Here is a 21,514-nt window from a genome sequence, read left to right as displayed (position 1 = left end):
AAGGGGTATATGGAGTACATGTGTATATAGTCAGTTTCTCTTTCCTTGTCTCTCCTCCTCCCCTAAGTTTATGCTCAAATATGAGTTCTGACTCAAAACTGGCTCAAACTTCTATTGTGCGACTTTGCTTTTCTACTAATTAAATCATTTATTCTTAGATGAGTTGGTAGAAATAGATGGAAGGTCTGCATTGTCTGAATGGTTCTCCATCACATTTCAGATATTCACTGTCTAATTTTCCCTGTCAATAAGATGGCAGTTTTTACACCTTGGTACAGACTCAACAACCATTCAAAGCTTCACTTCCTTCTGAAGGAAACAGTGGGATTCTTCCATGCTGGCTTGTTCCTAGAAATGTTATTGTTATATGAATTCTTTACCTCTGGATCAAAAGTCTCATCTAACACTCCAAATGGAAATTCTGTTTGCTACTCATTTACCACAGTGTCCGATTCTATTGACAGATTTCCTTAACCACCTTAGAAGCCTTTTTTCTTTGGCTTCCTTTTATTTCTTCAGTTGTATGTAAGAATGTACCCTTTGTCCTCTTTAATAAGCTGGAGCATTGTTTTCTAATAGGAATGCTGGCTTGATTTTGTAGCATTATTATCCCACATAGAATATCTACAGTACAACTCCTTCACACATTACTGCAACAGTTCTATCATTGCCCGTGTTTATTAAGTCTACATAAGTGTGTTGGCAGATAGGTTTTAAACTGTAGTGCCAAGACTAAGTGATGGGAGTGAGTGGCTGCCGCTAGAATATAAGCTCCATGGAGGTAGGGAGGAATCTTTGTTTTGGTACAGAGGTTATCCCAAGCATCTGGAACCTTTAGTAGGCACTTATTAAATGTTTTTAAATGTATGACAGTGTAACAGTCTGCCAACAATGTTTGTTTACCGTGGGCATGGGAAAAAGAAATGTCAACAAATAGCTTCTCACTGGAAACTCATACAGTAACCGCAGATGCTTCTTACTCCAGACTCCTTGGAGTGGCAGGCCTAAAGCTAGACTAGTGGCATCAGTGCTCTGGACGAATTCAGATAAACATTGTACTGGAGTCCGGTGGAGAAGCAAGTATGATTTGGCAGTGAGTGGTAAATGTTAAAGACCAGTAAGAAAAATACATACAGGGGCGCCTGGGTGGCGCAGTCGGTTAAGCGTCCGACTTCAGCCAGGTCACGATCTCACAGTCTGTGAGTTCGAGCCCCGCGTCAGGCTCTGGGCTGATGGCTCGGAGCCTGGAGCCTGTTTCCGATTCTGTGTCTCCCTCTCTCTCTGCTCCTCCCCGTTCATGCTCTGTCTCTCTCTGTCCCAAAAATAAATAAAAAAAAAAAAAAAAAAAAAAAACGTTGAAAGAAAAATACATACAATAAAGGGATTCCTTTTTTTAATATTTTATATCTCCAACAACCATTCTTCTTAAAAACTCTGCACACATCAGTTCCTCCTACATTATGTTGATGTAAATGAGTCATATGCATGTATCTGGTTGTAAGTAGAGCTAAGAAAAATAGTCCTTGGCAGGGCTACCTTCTATTGACAACCTTAGAAGGGGAAAAGGAATTTTTGGTGGAAGGTAGTTGTCTCTGCCACAGCAGGGGAGAGAAAGTAACCTATTAGTTAAAAAGGTTACATATCTGTATGGAAATACACTATTTGGTTATAGAAACATGGTTAGAATATTTGAAAGGTGTGGACAAAGATGATCTTTTTTTGTTTTTAAGTTAGCTCTATGCCTAGCACCCTCATGACCCCAAGATCAAGAGTTGCACGTCTACTGGCTGAGCCAGCCAGCTAGGTGCCCCAAGATGGTATCTTCTTAATTTAAGGCAACAATATTAGTACAGATACAAACTGGTTATGATGGAAAAAGTCAAATATCCCAGCACCTCTGGAAGCTTGATTTTTGTAAGCAGAGCATCTGGAAAAATGTAATTTCATGTTTTAGGTGGTAAAGGAAGATATAAAGATATTTGAACTTAATTAGGACCAATAGAAAAAAGTGATATGCAAATTACAGAAAAAATTTTTAGAGGTATAGGGACCATGTTGTCTTGGGTTTATATTAAAAGTAACAGGGAAAGTAATTCTGGACTTTAAGATGTATGCCCTAGACTTTAGGAAACATATTTGACAACCAGTAAGAGTCTATGATTTCAGATTCTGATGGACAGTATACCACCTAAAGGAATGAAAAGTCTAAAAATGCCCTAAGCTTTTTATATGAAAAGCTTGGGAAGCACTCTGATTTGGGGTGCGGGTGGGGGTCACAGGAGAATTGTGGATTGTGTCTGCATTTATGGAGTCCTTTTAGTGATTGAGAAAAGATAGTAATTAGCCATATCAGAGAATTTGGTGGGGATAGTGGCAGGTGGGAATGATGATGGAGCTAAAGCCCCCCCCCCCCCCCATCCCATCTCACCTTGTTACTCCCCATCCCCATAGCCACTCTCTACTGGGTCTTAATTGTTTGTTTGTTTTTAATGACTAGAACTTGAGCACCTGGGTGGCTCAGTCAGTTAACTATCCGACTTTGATTCTGGTCATGAACTGAGTTTGAGCCCTGCGTCAGGCTCCTCACTGGAGCTACCTTGCGGAACTTTCTTGAGACTCTTTCTCCCCCTCTCCGTGCCCCTCTCCCTCAGATCAGAAGGAGGAACTCATAATAGAACTCAAGTAGAAGAGGGGGTCAAGAACCTTTTAGGATATTGTTAGAGGATGAATAGGATTTTTAGAATGATTGATGCCTAGTAGAAAGAAAACTAATGACAACATAGATGATTCTTAGAAATAAATTCAAAGCTGCAAGTTAAAAGGGAAGCCACAGATCCAGGAAAGTTGAAATAATAGATAACAGGAAACATCTAGCATGTCTTCTTTTTATCTCCTGACTTCTGTAACAAGAAGATGCTCCTTAAGTTAGCAAAGCTAGAAAAGAGAGTAAGAAAGTAAGTAGGTAATAGATGGTAAGAGGGCATCTAGCTTCAGTTGATTTCAAGTTTCTAGGTCCAGGAGAATTCTGTCTGAAGGTTCTGAAAGACATTTCTGATACTATCGGGGCCCCAGTTAATAGAGAAATCACAGAGACAGGGAGACATCTTGAAAAAGAAAAAAAAGAAAATTGACTAAATGATGCCTTAAATAAGGTGAATTTTCATAAATGCAGACACTGAAAGTTGCTTTTGATGCCTGTTTAAAATTCTGTAACAGTTTATTAACATTACCATTTATAAATAATTGTAAGCTTATAAAGAAGAAGTGCTTTATTGAATTATTGAGCCATCTTTGAGTTTGGGTAAATAAATGTATCTAGGTCATCTGTTAGTGGTACTTTACTGTGGGTGAGTGGATGGACCTGATGAGCTTACTTTCTAGCAGTAAAGGTCAGTGATTCCTTTTCTACTGCCTTTTTTTGGGTCTGTTTTATGTTCCCTTTTCTGTAATTAAGTCTCTTTTTCTTTTCTCTCTCTCTCTCTCTCTCTCTCTCTCTCTTTCTTTCTTTCTTTCTTTTTTTTTTTTTTTTTTAGTAATTAAGTCTTCTAATGGCATAATTGGCATTGCTGTTTATCTTTTTGATGATATTCAGAGCCAGGGATAGTAACGGGTTCAAAGCTCCTGTTATGTATTTCCAGATTTGTTGTTGCTGTTGTTAAGGCAGATTGAACTGGAATATATAAGTATGTTTGTTTATCTCACAGTATCTGCAAACCTTGTTTTATTTTTGTTAGTTATGTGTGGGAATGAAGATACCTTAAAATTACTGTAATTTGTTTTTTAAATTGAAAGTGACTGTGCATTTTTCCATGTGGTAAACTGCTTGTTTATAACCTTTGACAATTTTGCTATTGGGTTGTCTTTTTCTTATAGATTTTTAGGTATTTTTATATTGTATGGATATTCTTTGTATCTAGGTTGCAAACACTTTCTCCATATCTTTGCTTGTCTTTTCATCTAATATTTTTTCATTTTACCTTTAAAAAAGTATTAAAAATAACTTCCTTTTTATAACTTCTGGATTTTGTGTTTTAAGGATGCTTTCCACAGCTGATGATCATTTAAAAAATTCTGTCTGTAGGTTTTTGTCTTGTCCTAGATTGCAAGTAATTTAACTCTTTACTCTGGAACTCTGCAATTTATATATGTTGTGAGATAAGAATCCAATTCTCTCCCTCTTTTTTTTTTCCCCTCAGGATGTAGCTCACCAGTGCGTTTTATTAAATCTATCCTTTTGCCATGGATTCAGAATGCTACCTTTAGAGCATTCACAAATTCATTTATTCAAAGGCCTGTTTCTGAGCTTTCCTTCTTTTCCAGATATTTGCTTGTTTATTCCTATGCTAGTACCACATAGCTTGATGATGAGGACCATGATAACAACAGCAAGAACAACAGCTAGTTCAGTATTCGTTCAGTTGAGTATTGCCTGTGTTCCAGTCAAAATGATAAATATTTTATCATATTTTAACTAATTCATTTCTCACAAAACTCTGTTTTTCTTTTAAAAATCTGGCTTAAATATTCTGACATGTAGCCATTTTATTTAATGAAATAATTTTCTTTCTTTTTGTTAAATATGGAATACTTTACAAATTTGTATTTCATCCTTGTCTGGGGGCTTTGCTAATCTTTGTATCTTTCCAATTTTAGTATATGTGCTGCCAAAGTGAACACTGAGTTAGTATTCTTAATATCCGTATTTTTACAGATGAAGATGTAGGCTGTGAGAAATTACATTTATTCACATACAAGCTAGGACTGTAATCAGCTCTCTAACTCCATAGCCTGTGCTGTTAACCATGAGGTTGGAATTTACTAGTAATTCTAAAAGTTTCTCAGCTAGTTTTATGCATATACTTGTCCTTATGAGCTTCATTGTGATTTTGATTTAGATAATGTTAATGATTTAGGTTTATTTAGGAAGAATGGACATCTTTTAATTATGACTCTTACCATCTAAAAAGTTACATGATTCTGGGGTGTCTGGGTGACTTAAGTGTCTCACTCTTGATTTCATCTTAGGTCTTAATCTCAGGGTGGTGGATTCAAGCCCTGTATTGAGCCCCATACTTTAAAAAAAAAAAAAAAAAAGTTACAGGTTTCCACTTAATGAGGTTCTTTATAGTCCAGGAGTTTTATTTTTGTAATATAGACTCAAAATGCTTTTCGATAAACTTACTTGTAGATGTTATTTTGTGTGTGGTTTGAAAAAAAACCTTGTTGGGGCATCTGGGTGGCTCAGTTGGTTCAGCATCTGACTTTGTCTCAGGTCATGATCTCCCAGTCCATGAGTTCGAGCCCTGCATCAGCCTCTGTGCTGACAGCTCAGAGCCTGGAGCCTGCTTCAGATTCTGTTTCCCTCTCTCTCAGCCGCTTCCCTGCTCATGCTCTGTCTCTCTCTCAAAAATAAGTAAACATTAAAAAACCCAAAACACCTTGTTATTGGGAAATAATTTCAAAGTTACAGAAGAGTTGCTAGAACAGTACAAAGAACATCTAGGTCTCCCTCACCCAGATTTACCAATTGTTAACCTTTTGTTATGTTTGATTTTATTATTCCCACTCTGTGTATATGCCTGTGGGTATTCCCACTCTCCCTACTCCCCTATTTGAAAGTTAGTTGGAAAGATCATGTCTTATTACCCTTAAGTACTTCGGTGTGTATTTTCTAAAAACAGGGACATTTTCTTATATAACCACAGTACAATTATTAAATTCAGAAACTTTAACATCACTATTAAACAGTTATCTAACACACAGTTGTAGGTTGAGTTGTGTTCTCCCAAAAGATAGTTTTAAGTTCTAACCCCCAGTACCTGTGAATGTGACCTTATCTGGAAATAGGGTAGTTGTAGATATAATCAAGTTAAAATGAATTCATACCAAATTAGGATGGGCCCTAATCCAATATGACCAGTGTCCTTATAAGAAGAGGAAAATGCTATGTGACAACAGAAGCAGAGGTTGGAATGGTCCAGCCACAAGTCAAGGAACCTCAAGAATTGCCAGCAATAATCAGAAGCTAGGAAGAGGCAAGAAAAGATTCTGTCCAGAGTTTCAAAGGGAACATGGCCCTGCTAGTCCCTTGATGTATAGATATATAGATATAGATATAGACATAGATATAGACATAGATATAGACATAGATATTTTTTTACAGAAGCCCTAAGAAACTAAACACAGTAGTCCATAATGGATAGTTTCCTAGTTGTCCTCGTAATTTCCTTATAACAAAAATCCAGAATCTAATCCCCGGCATTTAGTTGTCCTATCTTTTAGTCTTCTTTAATTTGCACGGTTCTTCAGCCTTGTCTTTCAGATGTTCGTATTTTTGAAAAGTCAGGCTACATTAACCACTTAGGTAGGTGATATCTGTCAGGCTTCTTCACCATGAAGTTAGCATTTTTCTCTTTTAAATTAATAAGTAATGGGGGCGCCTGGGTGGCTCAGTCAGTTGAGCATCCGACTTCGGCTCAGGTCATGATCTCACAGATCGTGAGTTCAAGCCCTGTGTCGGGCTCTATGCTGACAGCTCAGAGCCTGGAGCCTGCTTCAGATTCTGTGTCTCCCTCTCTCTGCCTCTTCCCTGCTCATGCTGTCTCTGTCTCTCAAAAATGAATAAACATTAAAAAATAAAAAATAAAAAAAAAGAATTCCCAAGCTCAAATAAAGTACAACAGTACTGTAAACATTAAAAAAATGTTTAAAAAATTAATAAATAATATGTGGGGAAATAGTTTTAGCTCAATCATCAGTGAGTTTTGCCTGAATTGATTACTGCAGCGTTGGTTGCAAAATAATACTTTCCTAATTCTATAATTCCTTCTACATGTGTTAGTTGAGATTCTGAAAGAGAAAACCTTTCCTTCCTCATTTGTTTATTATTAGAATGATTTATATATTTTTTTAGTCAAAAGGTTATTAGTATCCTTATTTATTTTGATGCTCAAATTTATTCTATTTTTGGCCAGCAAGATCTTCAAGATGGCTCCTATGTACTTTTGATATATTCCCATGATTTTTTGAGTACTACTTTATTTTTTTTAGTGTGAGATGTCCTAGGTTCATCTTGAACTTACCTTGCTGTAGCCAGTTATCCAAGGAGCATCGACTCCTTTTTTTTTAAAATTTTTTAAATGTTTTATTTTTTATATTTGAGAGAGAGAGAGAGACAGAGCACGAGCAGGGGAGGGGCAGAGAGAGATGGAGACAGAATCTGAAGCAGGCTCCAGGCTCCGAGCTGTCAGCACAGAGCCTGACACGGGGCTCGAACTCACAGACTGTGAGATCATGACCTGAGCTGAAGTCGGACACTTAACCAACTGAGCCACCCAGGTGCGCCTCTTCACATTTTTTTTTTTTTAATAATGTTTTTTAACGTTTTATTTATTTTTGAGACAGAGAGAGAGAGAGAGAGAGAGCATGAACAGGGGAGGGTCAGAGAAAGAGGGAGACACAGAACCTGAAACAGGCTCCAGGCTCTGAGCTGTCAGCACAGAGCCCGACGCGGGGCTCGAACCCACAGGCCGCGAGATCATGACCTGAGCCGAAGTCGGACGCTTAACCGACTGAACCACCCAGGCGCCCCACACATTTTTTAATACAATTAATTAATGGTATGAATAGACATACTAGTAAAAAACTATTCTTACATTCTGAGAATAAACTGCATCTTTTTTTTTTTAGTAGAGAAGCATAAACAGTGGTTATGAGTACTATCCAGTATAGTAATGAAAAGAAAAAGAAAAAAAAAAAAACACGCGCTAAAGGAAAACTCTGTTTCCTCTGTACAGTACCCTGAGAATACTCTGGTCAACAGATGTGTGGGGATTTTCCCACACCAGTTAAGTTTTCAACACCAGTTGGGCGTTCTTCAGTTCAATTCTCACACTGTTTACCTGGAGTTAGCTTTAGGTCCTAAAGATTAAGAGCTAAGTGTTTTAAGACTGTTCTTCCAGTCCTAACCTCAGGTGCCAGTTGCAAATAGTAGACCCTCACGTTACCCACAGTTTCTGTCCAACTGGGACAGTTTTGGAAGTTCTGGTAACTTCCCCCTCAGTTTGATAATTTGCTAGAATGGCTAATAAAATTTAGGAAAATAGTTCACTTGCTAGATTAATGGTTTATTATAAAAGAGTACAACTCAGGGATCTGCCAGGTGGAAGAGGTACATAAGGCAAAGTATGTGGAAAAGGGCATGGACTTCCAGGTAAGCCACCCTCCTGGCACCTCTACCCATGTTCACCAACCTGGAAGGTCTCTGAAGCTTGCTTTCTTTCTTTCTTTCTTTCTTTCTTTCTTTCTTTCTTTCTTTCTTTCTTTTTTTTTTAACTGTTTATTTTTTGAGAGACAGACAAAGTGCAAGCGGGGGAGGGGCAGAGAGAGAGGGAGACACAGAATCTAAAGCAGGCTCCAGGCTCTGAGTTGTCAGCACAGGATCTGACACAGGGCTTGAACTCATGAGCCACGAGTTCATGACCTGAGCTGAAGTCAGACTTAACCAACTGAGCCACCCAGGCGCCCCTAAATCCTTTCAGTTAGGATTTTTATGGAGCCTTATTTGCATAGGCATAAATGGTTAAATCACTGACCTTTGGTTATTAGCTCAACGTCCAGCTTCTTTTCCCTTCCCTTAGGTGGGAGTGTGTGGTGGGCTTGAAAGTCCACTCATGGTTGGCCCCTCTACCCTCAGGGGCTTTCCAAAAATCACTACATTACTGTAAACTCAGGTGTGGTTGAAAGGGGCCTCTAATGAATAACAAAAGGTGTTCCTTTCTCCTTTATTGCTCTTAACAGTTAGGAAATTCTGAGGGTCTTCAGGAGTTCTGTGCTAGAGCTCCTTGGCCCTAGCATTCTTCTGGCACCTATTACTCTGTTAGGAGTGGTTGGGAAGGAGGTATTTGATAACTCAGAATGTCTGTTGAAACAATAGTAAAACCAAGAAAATTGAAATGTCTAAAAGACAAATGGCCAGAACTTCCCCCTTTGATGAATCTTTATATCAAAAGTTAGAAAAACTGAAAGACAAATTAGATATATTTTAAGATTAGAAAGTAGAAAAATATACATTATTATTTGCACTGCATTTTTGGAGTTGTCCTACACTCTAAATTTGAAAAACAAGAACAAAACTATACTTGGTGATCAAATATAGTGGGAGAGGAGAGGACACTGCTGCTGGTCCTTGGTGGTTATAGAATATTAGGGATTTTCAGTGCAGTTACTTCCCCAGGAAAACTAATTAGCTGGTGACTAATGCCAGTATTTGCTAGCAGTTCAAAAGAGGATTCTTGGCGGGGGGCGGTGGGGTGGGGTGGGGTGGGGGGAGATTTACCTGACTCAGAACCTCTTCACTAGATCTTGTCCTTGTTCCCCCAACTTTTTGGCTCCATAGAGACACCGGATCAACTCTGTCAGCGTTGGGCTATCAGCAAAAAATAAGCAGGAAGCTTTTTCCTGAATGCTTTTGAAGAGATTAAAGAGCATAGAACTAATTTATTCATGTAAGGGTCAGAAAATTTAAATACATGCTTTTGTAATTGATTTTTGGAAAAGGTTTTAAGTATTTTCATGCTTATTGATTTGTTTAGGTCTCCTATCTTTTTAAATTTAAAAAAAAATGTTTATTTTTCGAGACAGAGTTGGAGACAGAGAGACAGAGACTGAGCAGGGAAGGGGCAGAGAGAGAGGGAAACACAGAATCAGAGCCAAAAGTCCAACCCTCAACTGACTGAGCCACGAAGCACCCTGATCTTTGTCTCATTTTATTTTTTTTTTTTTTAAATTTTTTTTTTCAACGTTTTTTATTTATTTTTGGGACAGAGAGAGACAGAGCATGAACGGGGGAGGGGCAGAGAGAGAGGGAGACACAGAATCGGAAACAGGCTCCAGGCTCCGAGCCATCGGCCCAGAGCCTGACGCGGGGCTCGAACTCACAGACCGCGAGATCGTGACCTGGCTGAAGTCGGACGCTTAACCGACTGCGCCACCCAGGCGCCCCATCTTTGTCTCATTTTAATGCAACAGCTTCATCAGATTCACAGTGTTCGCACATTAATTTTTTTACTTAAAAAAGTAAAAGCAGGCAAATTCATATTTTTTGGAGATTAAATTGTAGATGGAATGAAGTTTTTCAGAACACATGTCATGCAGATACATATGATTTTATGATATAGATATGGTCCATGGAGCTCAACTATATAAAAACTTGATATGTATCAAATACTTTCTTCCTTTAAATTTAATGTATTCAAATATCTGTAGTATTTCTTCATGGAAGTAATGGCTATTGCTAAATGTTAAGTGATGCAGAAAACTAATATTGTCAATTGCTGTTGCCACCCTGAACTGATATGATGATGTCAGAAGTGTCTGGAAATGGTCACCATGCATTTTGCCTTTCTCATATAGCTGCTATTTTCTTGTCACCCACTTTATACTGACATTGTGAGGCTAGAGCAGTTTTTGAAGTCATAAGCATTATCAACTCTTTAGAGCTTAAAGGAGATGTAGGTAACTAGTAAATTAGCCTGATACATGTTAAGTTACTATGGGTTAAATTTATTTTTATTTGTTTTATACACAGTCTTTTTATCTACACTCCCTTCCGTTTAAGAAGTCAGACTTAAACATTACTTTGTTGACTAGTATTTATCTTTTGGGTCAAGTCCCACAAACTTTAAAAGAAAAAATTATGTCTACTCCAGGCAAGGCACCATGTTAATTAATTAAGCTTTTTAGGAGATAAAAAGGAAACTGCTCTCTCTTGTTTATCAATTAAATGTGCTACTACTATAGACCTGAGAGAAATTTTGTATTGGAGGTTTAAAGTTCAATGGCAGATCAAGAGAAGAGAAACACACATTCAGTGAAGGCTTGGTGGAGGTGGGATTTAAGTATGTTTTGAAGAATAAATAAAACATTCCAGAGGGAGCTGATAATATGAACAGAGACACAGAGGAGATGGAGAAGGCACAATATTTCCTGGTTATAGTGTGCTTCTAGCATAGGAATAAGGGGTCAGTAGTATATTTAAAAGTGGTGGCTCTCAAATGTCACTGTTGTTGCTTATCACCTGGGATGTCTTGTTGAAATGTAGACTCCTAAATTCTACCTCTAGAAATTCTAATTCACTAAACCTGGACTGAGATCATGAATCTTCCATTTTTAATAAATACCTGAGGCTACTATGGAGACATGTTTGTACAGCTTGAGGCTTTAAATATGTTCAGTTTGATGCTGGTAAGCCACTGGAGCTCTGGAGTCTTACTCCCTCACTTGCTGTATGACCTTGGTTGGGTTCTACATCCATCAGTAAGGAAAATAACTGCAGTTGTTTTGCAGGGTATTTTGAGACTTAAATGAGATAAGCCATTTTAAATATTAAGCACAGTGGCTATAATGTAGTAACTGTTCATTAAGTTTCATCTGTTGTTTTTGTGGCTGTCATTATCTAATTAAGAGAAATGCATTATTTTTTACTAGATTGTAATTCAGTTCATAAGTTGTTTTATTACCGTACATGCTTAATCAGACTACTTCTTGGTGTGTTGTGTTTAGTTTTTCCTTTATTCACTTATTTATCAAAACCTTTTGAAATATAGTGAATGTGCGCATTATTAAATATGTATTTAATATATTCATATGTTCATATAACATGAATGTCATAACCACTTGTTCTCAATTTGCTCACATTGGTTTTTGTTTTATAATTGATAACTAGATACATGGTTAGTAAATTCAATACTTTAACTGTTGGGGCAAAACAATAAAATGTAACAATTGAAGAATTTTAATTCACTTAAAAATGCAAAAGTGGTTTGGATGTTCTTGGGAGCTTAAATTCATTTAAAGACATAATTTAAAAATAGAACAAACAAGCTATACTTTTAAAAGTAGCATTTTAGATTTTTCTTTTAAAAATTTATTATTAGAGGGAAATTTGACAGTATGTATTACAACTTTGAAAAAGTGTAATTTTTGGCTCCTAGAAATCTTTTCTGTTGAAGTATTCATATATAGTCAGTTGTCATTTGCAGTAGTTATGTTTAGAAGTCACTTGAATACTGGATTAGTGCGTACTGATCATTGTTCCTAGAGGAAATACAAGGTTAGGTTCCTGTGGGCCTCTGGTTACAACATTGTTGTCAACCGATCAATTCATAATCTTGTTTCATGTGTACTTCTGTTCCATGTGTGACATCTTTAATGTATTCTGTTGACTCATTAACATTGAATTTACAAATAGCACTGTAACTGATGCCCGAATAGGCACACCACAGCCTTCTTGGTTTAGGAACCCTAGACAGCACTTTAGCACTAACACCTGTGGGCCAATTGAAACTGTGACATCACCAACAAAACACACATACAAAAAGTGACACTAGATAGACTGCAGAAAGGACAGTCATTTACAGTATAAGAGCCTTGTTTGACCTGAGCTTGGGATATGTGGGTCTGGCAACTTAAATTTTTCACAGCCCTGCACATGTCTGCAGATAACCACAAAAGTGCCATGAGCATTGATTTGGGGGTTTACAGATAAATCCTATTAGAGTAAGCTAATTCACAAATAATTCACCCAAATTAAGTACTTGTATCAAGTACCCTTCTCTCTTCTGGGGGGGGGGGGAGGAAATGCCTCCCTGTTTTGGTGTTGTAACAAAGGAAGTCACCCATCTTTAAATTCCTGATAATCTTGGTAATTGCTCTGCTGAGACCAGCTTCCTGTTGAATTCTCATTACGGGGCCTTGAAGAACAGTTGGAATCAATGTCATCTGAACAGGTTTATGGTAATGCCAGTCACAGCCCTGTTACCAGGATTCAGGCCTTTTACAATGCTTTTGTCTCCTTCCAGGCACTTAGAACAAGGCCAGTTTTACTTGTTCCTTTTTCTCCCCCACCAGGGCTAGTACTTCAGAGGTTTGATAAGGGAAGAGGAAGATAGTATCTCTTAATTGGCTTATTTCCCTCTAAGACCCACTTGTATAAGGGAGTTAACTAGATGGACTCAACCACTTTGTTTTGCTTTGAAGTGCTAAGTAAATTAAACCGGTCTCCTAATTTAGAGAAGTTATGTTCCTTAGTACATAATTAACTAACACATGATACATCTCGAGCCAAAACATGTTCACCGTCTAAACCCTAATAGGTCAATATTATTTTGGCAACGTATTGATTACAGATATAGGCACTGTGGCAAGCAGAATTATGGCTTCCCCTAAAAATCCACATCCTAATTCCTAGGACCTGAAAATGTGTTAGGTTACATAGCTAAGGGGAATTTTTCTTTTCTTTGTAACCGCAAATTTCCTCCATGATCACATATTAAAATTTAAATAGCAGATGTATATAAAGTAAAAAGGTGATGGATGCACTAACTTATTTAGTCCAGACAGTAACCATTGAAGATACGAGCCATTATTTTTTTTGTTTAATTTTTTTTTAACATTTATTTATTTTTGAGACAGAGACAGAGCATGAACGGGGGAGGGACAGAGAGAGAGGGAGACACAGAATCGGAAGCAGGCTCCAGGCTCTGAGCCATCAGCCCAGAGCCCGACGCGGGGCTCGAACTCACGGAGATACGAGCCATTATTAATAAGAAAAGTTTTGGCCACATACGTGACAAAATATGTATATCTCAAAATGGACATTTTTTGCCAATAAGAAATTTGGGAAGACTCAGTAATTTTACCATTCTTGTTTCCTTTAAATAGCATCTGTATTTTGTTTATTATTAAACAGCTAAAAAAACTTCATTAGTTGTATATTACAAATATTAGTATCAGGTAAAAAATTAACCAGTAAATGATATGTATAGAAGGTTAGAAAAATCTGTGTACAGGTAGGGAAGTAGATATATTAACTCCCTCCTTAATGTTTTATGCTGATTTTTCCAATTCAACTAAGTTGAGCTCTCAGATTTAGTTTCGTTATAACATTGGATCTATACTTACTGCTACGGAGCTATAAAAGGTTATGTGATGATTTTTCCCAAACGTTTATCCCACTTTATATAAGGTTTTCTTTTCTGTTCAGTTTGGAACAAGATACGTGCTAATTCAAAATTTAAAAAGTGTTTTTGAGATCTTTTCCCAGCTCTGTTTGGGTCTCTAGCTAAAAGTGTGCTGTACAATTTGAAACTTTCTTAGAATATCTTTAAATCTTTTTCTTTTATATTAAAAAATAAGTATATCTGTAGTCTGTTTTGCACCATTAACTGTTCAGATCAGAAGTTCAGAAAGTTAAAAATAAAGAGGATAATCCTTTTTACATGTTTCATGTTGATACCACATTTTCCATTCATTAAAATCTTTAATGACACTTCTTTAAGTGTCACTTAAAACTTGACTAATTACTAATATATTCTTATTGGAGCTAATTCACTTAAATAATTCTTGTGAAGCATTAATAGTGTTTACTTAATGGATGGAGTAATAAGCCCCTAGTGTTTTGATTGCTTTAACTCCTTCATTTTCTGAGACCTTCCCCATCTGTCATGTTTCAGTGGTGATCCTACCTCCTAGCTGGAGGGGATTGAGCCACATGCAGACAGCTGACCCAGTGTGGGCTAGAGTTCTTTAGGAATTTGAAGTTGATACTTAAAATCCCTCTGTGTAGCTCTAAAATGAAGATCCATAACTCTGGAACTATTGGCAGCCATCTTCTACCCTGTAAAGAATCAAACAAGTCATTCTGCCACAGGAGACAAGAATGAAGTAGATGAACAGGGTAGCAGAGGTGAAGGATGGGCAGAGACTGAGACAAACACACAAGGGGGAAGGAGGAAAGAGATGCATAAATAGGGAGGGGAGGAGAAGATGGGGAGGAAAGGGTTGGAAATGGGGCAGACAGAAGGACCAGAAAAAGGAAAGCAAATAAATTTACATTTTATTACTTAAGTTCCTGGTTCTAGTTTTTCTTTATGACTTTGAATTGCATGTGAAACTCCTGTAGGCTTTATAAAAATACTCTGTTTTGTTTAAGCTACCTCTAGTCAGATCCTGTCCTTATAGCCGGAAGAGTTTTAACCAAAGCAAACACTTGCCTTTTGTTCAGGTATGTGTTAGCTGCTCTCTCTATATAATGTCAGTTACTTGTCACAACCTTGCAAGATAGGTATTATTAATCCTCGCAAAAAGAGGAAACTTGGGTTTAGGAGCAATTTAAGTAATTTGATAAAGTATCACAGTAGCTAATAAGTGACAGAAGCAGGATTGAAATGTAGGTCTAACTCCAAAGTTAGTGCTTACTCATTCACTCTAAAAATACTGGATATCAGCTGTGGGGTAGATGGTAGGCCAAGCTACAATAGAGACAAAAAAATTGCTGTCCCAGAATTTACAGTTCAGAGGAGGATAGAGACAAATAGGCAGTGACAGTTCAGCATAGTAAATGGTGGTGGGAGGGAATAAAATGTGATGTAAGACCACTTGAGAGGTCAGAGAAGATTCCTTGAATTAGTTTAAGCTAAAGCTTGAAGGTTAGGTAGTTATAAATCAAGCATAAGGAAAGGTGGATTGTGCCTAGCATTTATGAAGAGAACATAGTGCATTTGAAGATCTAAAAGAAATTGAGTATGTAGGGAGCATAGAATGTAGGGGATTAATGTAAAGAGATGAGCCAGGAGAGGTAAATAAAACAAACCCTGCGGGGCCTTCTGGTTCATATTAAGGGGTTTGGACTTTATTTTTGGGAGCAGGAGGGGGTTGGGGTCATTGAAGGCTCCTGTTAACCTTTAAAACTGTCAGTTATTTTGTCCAGGAAAATGGGTTTATCTGGGAATAGCATAGCATTGCAATTTGGGGCAAGTTGAGATCAAAGAAGAACTTTACTTTCTAGAGAAAAGGAGGAAGTTGGAAGTTGAACAAAAGTCCTTTGGCGGAAGTGAGAGTTCAGATATGGTGATGGTTTCTCATCGACTGAGTTGTGGTATTTTTCTGTTGGTTGAGCTTGTTACTGGTCAAGGAGAAATTCCCTCCTCTCGGAGAAGTAAAGTGGGCTTCTTCTTGTTGGGAATACAATGTATGTTTCTTCCTGTTGGGGCCTGTGGTTGAGGACAAGTGGTGGGGCTGGAAGGCTCCTCTTCTGGCCTCCTGACTCCATTTTAAATGAGGTTTCCTTTATTTAGTTTCACACTCTTAATCAGATTTTCTTTGTAGAAAACACATCTTCACACTATAGCCAGAAAAGACTGGAGAAATGGTGACACTAGAAGTACAGAGATAGTAAAGGAAGCTTTTGCAATAATACAGACAGTGATTAGTACCCAAGGGAAGTAGTAAATAGTTGAAGGAGAAGTAGAAGAATTTTGGAGATTTCAGTGTAGTATGAGCAGCTCCTGGTGACTGATTGGATATATGGAGTATGAGTTAAGAATGACTGTCAGGTGTCTAAGGCAGTATATACTTACATTTGTTGAAACATGGGTGACAGAGAAGGAAGAGTAGATTTTGATGGGAAGGATGATAGGTCCCATTTTGAAAATGGTAAATTTGAGATTTCTGGAAGGTGTTCCAGTGGCTGCCCAGTTAAAGGAGCCTCCTATAGTGAATATTTTGACAAAACTAGATTTAATCTTTCATCTTTACCCTTTATGTTTCTGGAAGAGAGTGCCTACAGGTATGCATGTAATAAGTTTTGATATTTTAGATCTGAGAGACTTCTTCTATTAATTTAAAAAGTAAAATCATGTTCTAGCAAATCTCTTCCAGCAAATTGCTAGAAAGTCATTGCTTGTCTTTGACATTCTACTGTAAAATTACCATTATTCTGTGGACTTTGGAAGTAAAAAATGGCCTATTGAAAGGCAAAATTGGTATTTAACACCTGTTTACCAAGTAAATATCCAGAGAACTATATTGGCATTAATTTTTGAATGAAACAAGCTAAGAAAATGGAGCAATAAGCATTTAAGTACTTAGTGTATACCTAAAATATGCTTTTTTTATTTATCGATGACAGGATAGAATTTGCTTAATGAAAGTTTAAAATTAAAATAAAAAATCTTTTAACATTTGGCAATTAAAAATTTGAAGCAGACATTTAATTTGTATCAGGCTCTAACAATTAAACTACCTGTTGGGGCATCTGGATGGCTCATTTGTTTAAGTGTCTGACTTTGGCTCAGGTCACGATCTCGTGGTTCACAGGTTCGAGCCCCACATGGGGCTCTGTGCTGACAGCTCAGAGCCTGAAACCTGCTTCAGATTCTGTGTCTCCCTCTCTCTCTCTGCCCTCCTCCACTCACACACACTCTCTCTGTCTCTCTCTCTCTCTCTCAAAAATAAACATTAAAAAAAATTTAAATAAACTACATGTAGTAACACATCATCTTGCATGAGAAAGGATATTAGGTAGGAGAATAAGCTAAAAAGGAAGACAGTATTTTAAAAGAATGTGTTTATTGTGCTAGCTTGGGCAGCACATATAATAAAAAAAATGTATTTATAACTTCTGTACATCTAAAATTTGAAAACAGTTTTTTATAACTGGAAAAAGTGGTTTTAAACATACATAATATGCACAAATTACAATTAAATTCTTGGATAGCAATGAAAACTTATTTAAAAAAAACTTTCTTACTCCTGTTACTTAGAAATATTAGCTTGGGTGGCCTGGGTTGGTTGAGCATCCGACTTCGGCTCAGGTCATGATCTTGCTGTTCATGAGTTCAAGCCCCGTATCGGGCTCTGTGCTGACAGCTCGGAGCCTGGAGCCTGCTTCAGATTCTGTGTCTCCCTCTCTCTCTGCTCCTCCCCTGCTCACACGCTGTCTCTCTCTCAAAAATAAATAAAGATATTTTTTTTAATTAAAAAAAAAAAAAGAACTATTACCTTGAGTATGAGAGGCAGATATACAACTTCTGCTAATTCCTGAGAAAAAGCTAGTGGTTGAATAGAATATAAGACCTGCACCAAAAGGTATCAAAGATCAGAAAGGTTTCGAGTTTTTGAGATTTGTAACAGATTAAACTGATTCCTTCTTGCCTTGCTTCGGTAAACTCATCTCCAGCCAAGCTCGCCCTCATGTGACTTATTTTGGTTTTTGAAGCACACCTGACTGTTCCTTGTTGGTTTCTTATGTTGCTGAAAGCTTCCTCTCCCTAATCTTCTGTATTAATTTCATGTTTACAGTTATGTATTCAATTTATATACCAATTAAATTTATAAGTTTTAGATCTGTGGCTAAAACATACATTGAAACTCAAGGTGTTGTCACAGCAAAAGCATGGTGGGAATAAATTAAACATCATGGGAATTTGGGCAAAATTAAAGACTTTCAGGTCAGTTTTATAAATTTTCTAAAAATGTGTGTGTATCTAATTTCTCCTTCTCTTTAGTCTTAGATAAAAACCAGAAGGGATATATACATTGTTCTAGAAATAATTGCATTGTATGCTTTTAAGTTTTGAAACTCTAAAGAAGAATCCAAACAGTGCCTAAGGAGCATTTCATTGATTTAAGGACTTGAAAGTAATATCTAATTATTTACTGTAATTTGCAAGTATAAAATCTCCATAAAGGACACTAATAAGGTAAGATGTAAAAATCTGAGAGGATAAAAATTCTTTTTTTTTTTTTTAATTTTTTTTAACGTTTATTTATGTTTGAGACAGAGAGAGAGACAGAGCATGAACGGGGGAGGGTCAGAGAGAGGGAGACACAGAATCTGAAACAGGCTCCAGGCTCTGAGCTGTCAGCACAGAGTCCAACGCGGGGCTCGAACTCACGGACCGCGAGATCATGACCTGAGCCGAAGTTGGCCGCTTAACCGACTGAGCTACCCAGGCGCCCCTAAAAATTCTTAAGATAGGCATAAAATCAGCTTTTCTTTTTTTCAAGAGTTGACTGAATTTATAAAGGGAATGATGCCTGATAAATATTTATCAGTGCCTTTCTACCAACAAACTTTTTTTTCTTAAAAAAATTTTTAACGTTTATTTTAGAGAGAGACAGAGCATGAGCAGGGGAGGGGCAGAGAGAAGAGGGAGACACAGAATCTGACGCAGGCTCCAGGCTCTGAGCTGTCAGCACAGCCTGACATGGGGCTCAAACCCACAGACTGCGAGATCATGACCTGAGCTGAAGTCAGACGCTTAACCGACCCAGGCGCCCCAGCAACAAACTCGTTTTAATAATTGCCTAAAGTGGCCAGAGGTAATTCCATGTTGAATTGAATACTTTTTTAAAAATCTTGGGGCTTTACATTAATTTGTAAGGGATTTTTATTACTACTAATTTCCTAATGCAATACATTTTAAGTATTCTTTACAATTCTTCACAAATTTTTTATATTAGGCCCTTTTTATGGCTGATTCTATGCCAGATTTCATTAAAGAAACCACAAGGGCGGGGGGCGTGCCTGAGTGGCTCATTCGGTTAAGTGTCTGAGTCTTGATTTTGGCTCAGGTCACGATCTCTTGGTTTGTGGGTTTGAGCCCTGTGTCTGGCTCTGGGCTAACAAAGTGGAGCCTGCTTGGGATTCCCCTCTCTTCCTCTCTCTCCACCCCTCCTGCTTGCTGTCTATCTCTCTCTCTAAATAAATAAAAATAAAGTAAAAAACAAAAAACAACAAGGAATCACCAGGAATTTAGAATGAGTAGGCTTACTCTTTCTTTCAGGTCAATTGCTTGTATATCTAAAAATTAAAAAAAAAAAAAAAAAAGTAGAAAATTGCTGTCAGTGAGCACTGCAAGCTCAGTTTTCCGTTGCTCATATTTTCTGTTCTCCTTTGACTCTTGGAAAATTAAGTTCTTTGTTTGCTTTTACAAGACAAAGTGCACGCCCTTTGGTAGTCTGCCGTTTCCTCCTTCCCATCTATGTTTTCTGTTCTTTCCGAGTCCTGCCTGATTTACGCTGAAGGGAGGAGATTTGAAAATGAAAGTTAAAGGAAAATCATCCCTTATGTTTATGGCTTATAGACCACTGTTACCTGTGGAGAACTGATCATTTCATATCTTATGAAATTCTATAAAATATTTCTTTGGGATTTCTTTCAGATTTAAAACTTAGTTGTAAACTGGAGCCATTTGGGCAAAATGCCAAACTAGGGCTTCCCCCTGCCCCCCCAAACTGGATACAGCATATAACGTAATAATTGCTTAGTTTGCTAGAATTAGTTTACAGATATAATGTATATTCAGGTGGGTTTTTTTTAGAGTTCAAAAGTATGTTAAGTTATCTGAGAAATATTAATTCTGTTACTAATAATAAGGCAACATGGTCATGGTACAGAGGGGTGGGGTACTGTTTTCAGTTAGATTTATAGGTGGGGCAGTGAAGCTGACTGCCAATAGTGTTATCACGTTTATAACATTTTCTAAAGGGCTAATATTTAATAACTTATCAACGAACAGAAAATGGTATGCACAAGGCTTCCCTAAAGGTTCTGTATGGATAGTGGAAAAAAGGTAGCATAGAACTCTGAAGACTCAACCTCTTCTCCTTGAGCAGGTCAACCTCCCTAGGCTTCAGGTTCTTTATATGATGTAGCGATTATCCTTACTCTTTGGCTGGTAACTGTTAGAATTATTATGGGATCAAATTAAGTAATAAAGTACTATGAAAACAAAGGATAGTGTATAAAGTACTGTTAAAATACCTTAATACGGTGTACAGTGTAAAGTGTTACCTGCTAATGATTGAGCCAGATGCATTAAAAATGTATCAAATTTGTCCCAGCTCCACTAGTCATACTGTTACAAAGCAGGTTCAATATAGGTAATTCTGATATGTGACCACGTACATATATACAAAGTTGAGAAACATTTTTATCTGATTTATGGGATTGGTAAATTGGAAACCCTGCAAGTATTTCTAGAATACTTGTTATGCTTGGCCCTTTTGGGGGAAACAATCTGCTGGGTTATTGGATAGAATTATTCAGAATCAAGTTACAATTCAGTAAATTATTTTTTCAACAAAAATGTCCATATATCTAAAGCGATTTGTGTTAATTAGAAGGAAATACAGGATCCTTGTGATATAGGCTCTGGTCCCTGTTGCTATGTATTCTTGGCCTCTTTCCTCTTCTTACTCTTTTATGTGTACTTTAGCACTGAACTACTTATGGTTTCAAAAATCCACTTTGTTCTCTCTTGTCTGTGGGCTTTTGAACATCCTACTGTCTCTGCCTAAAACACAGTCTCTGATTTGTGTAGTTAACTTCTAAATGGCTTTTTTTTTTTTGTCTTTCCCACCCCTAAGTCTGTGTTTTAGAAGTTTAATAGTGATGTGAAAGCAGGTTAGGAAAGTAACTTGGAATACCAAATTAAGGAGTTGAGATTTTATCCTGTATGTAGTAGGAAGCCATTGACAGATTTATCTTAAAGAGTGTTATGGACAGAATTCTACTTTATGAAGATTACTAGGTAGCCAACATGTTAGAACCACTTTGGTTGAATTAGAGATTGAGAATCACCATAAATTGCGAGATTATGAAACAGAGTTGTAGAAATGGAGGTGATCTGAAGACAGACAATGCAAGCATTTATTCACTGAAGAAATA

The 21,514-nt window shown here is 37.3% G+C and overlaps 1 protein-coding gene and 1 non-coding gene across 4 annotated transcripts in view; one reads left to right on the top strand and one right to left on the bottom strand.

Annotated features, from left to right (window-relative positions):
• YES1 (YES proto-oncogene 1, Src family tyrosine kinase) overlaps positions 1-21,514 on the top strand; it is a 68,162-nt gene that overhangs the window by 9,038 nt on the left and 37,610 nt on the right. The gene's annotated exons all lie outside the window — the stretch shown is intronic.
• Positions 4,574-4,677, bottom strand: LOC131490642 (U6 spliceosomal RNA). Its single transcript, XR_009251159.1, has one exon. It is a non-coding gene; the product is annotated as a U6 spliceosomal RNA (small nuclear RNA).

This window comes from Neofelis nebulosa, chromosome 11, assembly GCF_028018385.1.
Source record: "Neofelis nebulosa isolate mNeoNeb1 chromosome 11, mNeoNeb1.pri, whole genome shotgun sequence".
In the NCBI taxonomy this organism is placed as follows: domain Eukaryota; kingdom Metazoa; phylum Chordata; class Mammalia; order Carnivora; family Felidae; genus Neofelis; species Neofelis nebulosa.
This window is presented reverse-complemented; position numbering and strand designations above follow the sequence as displayed.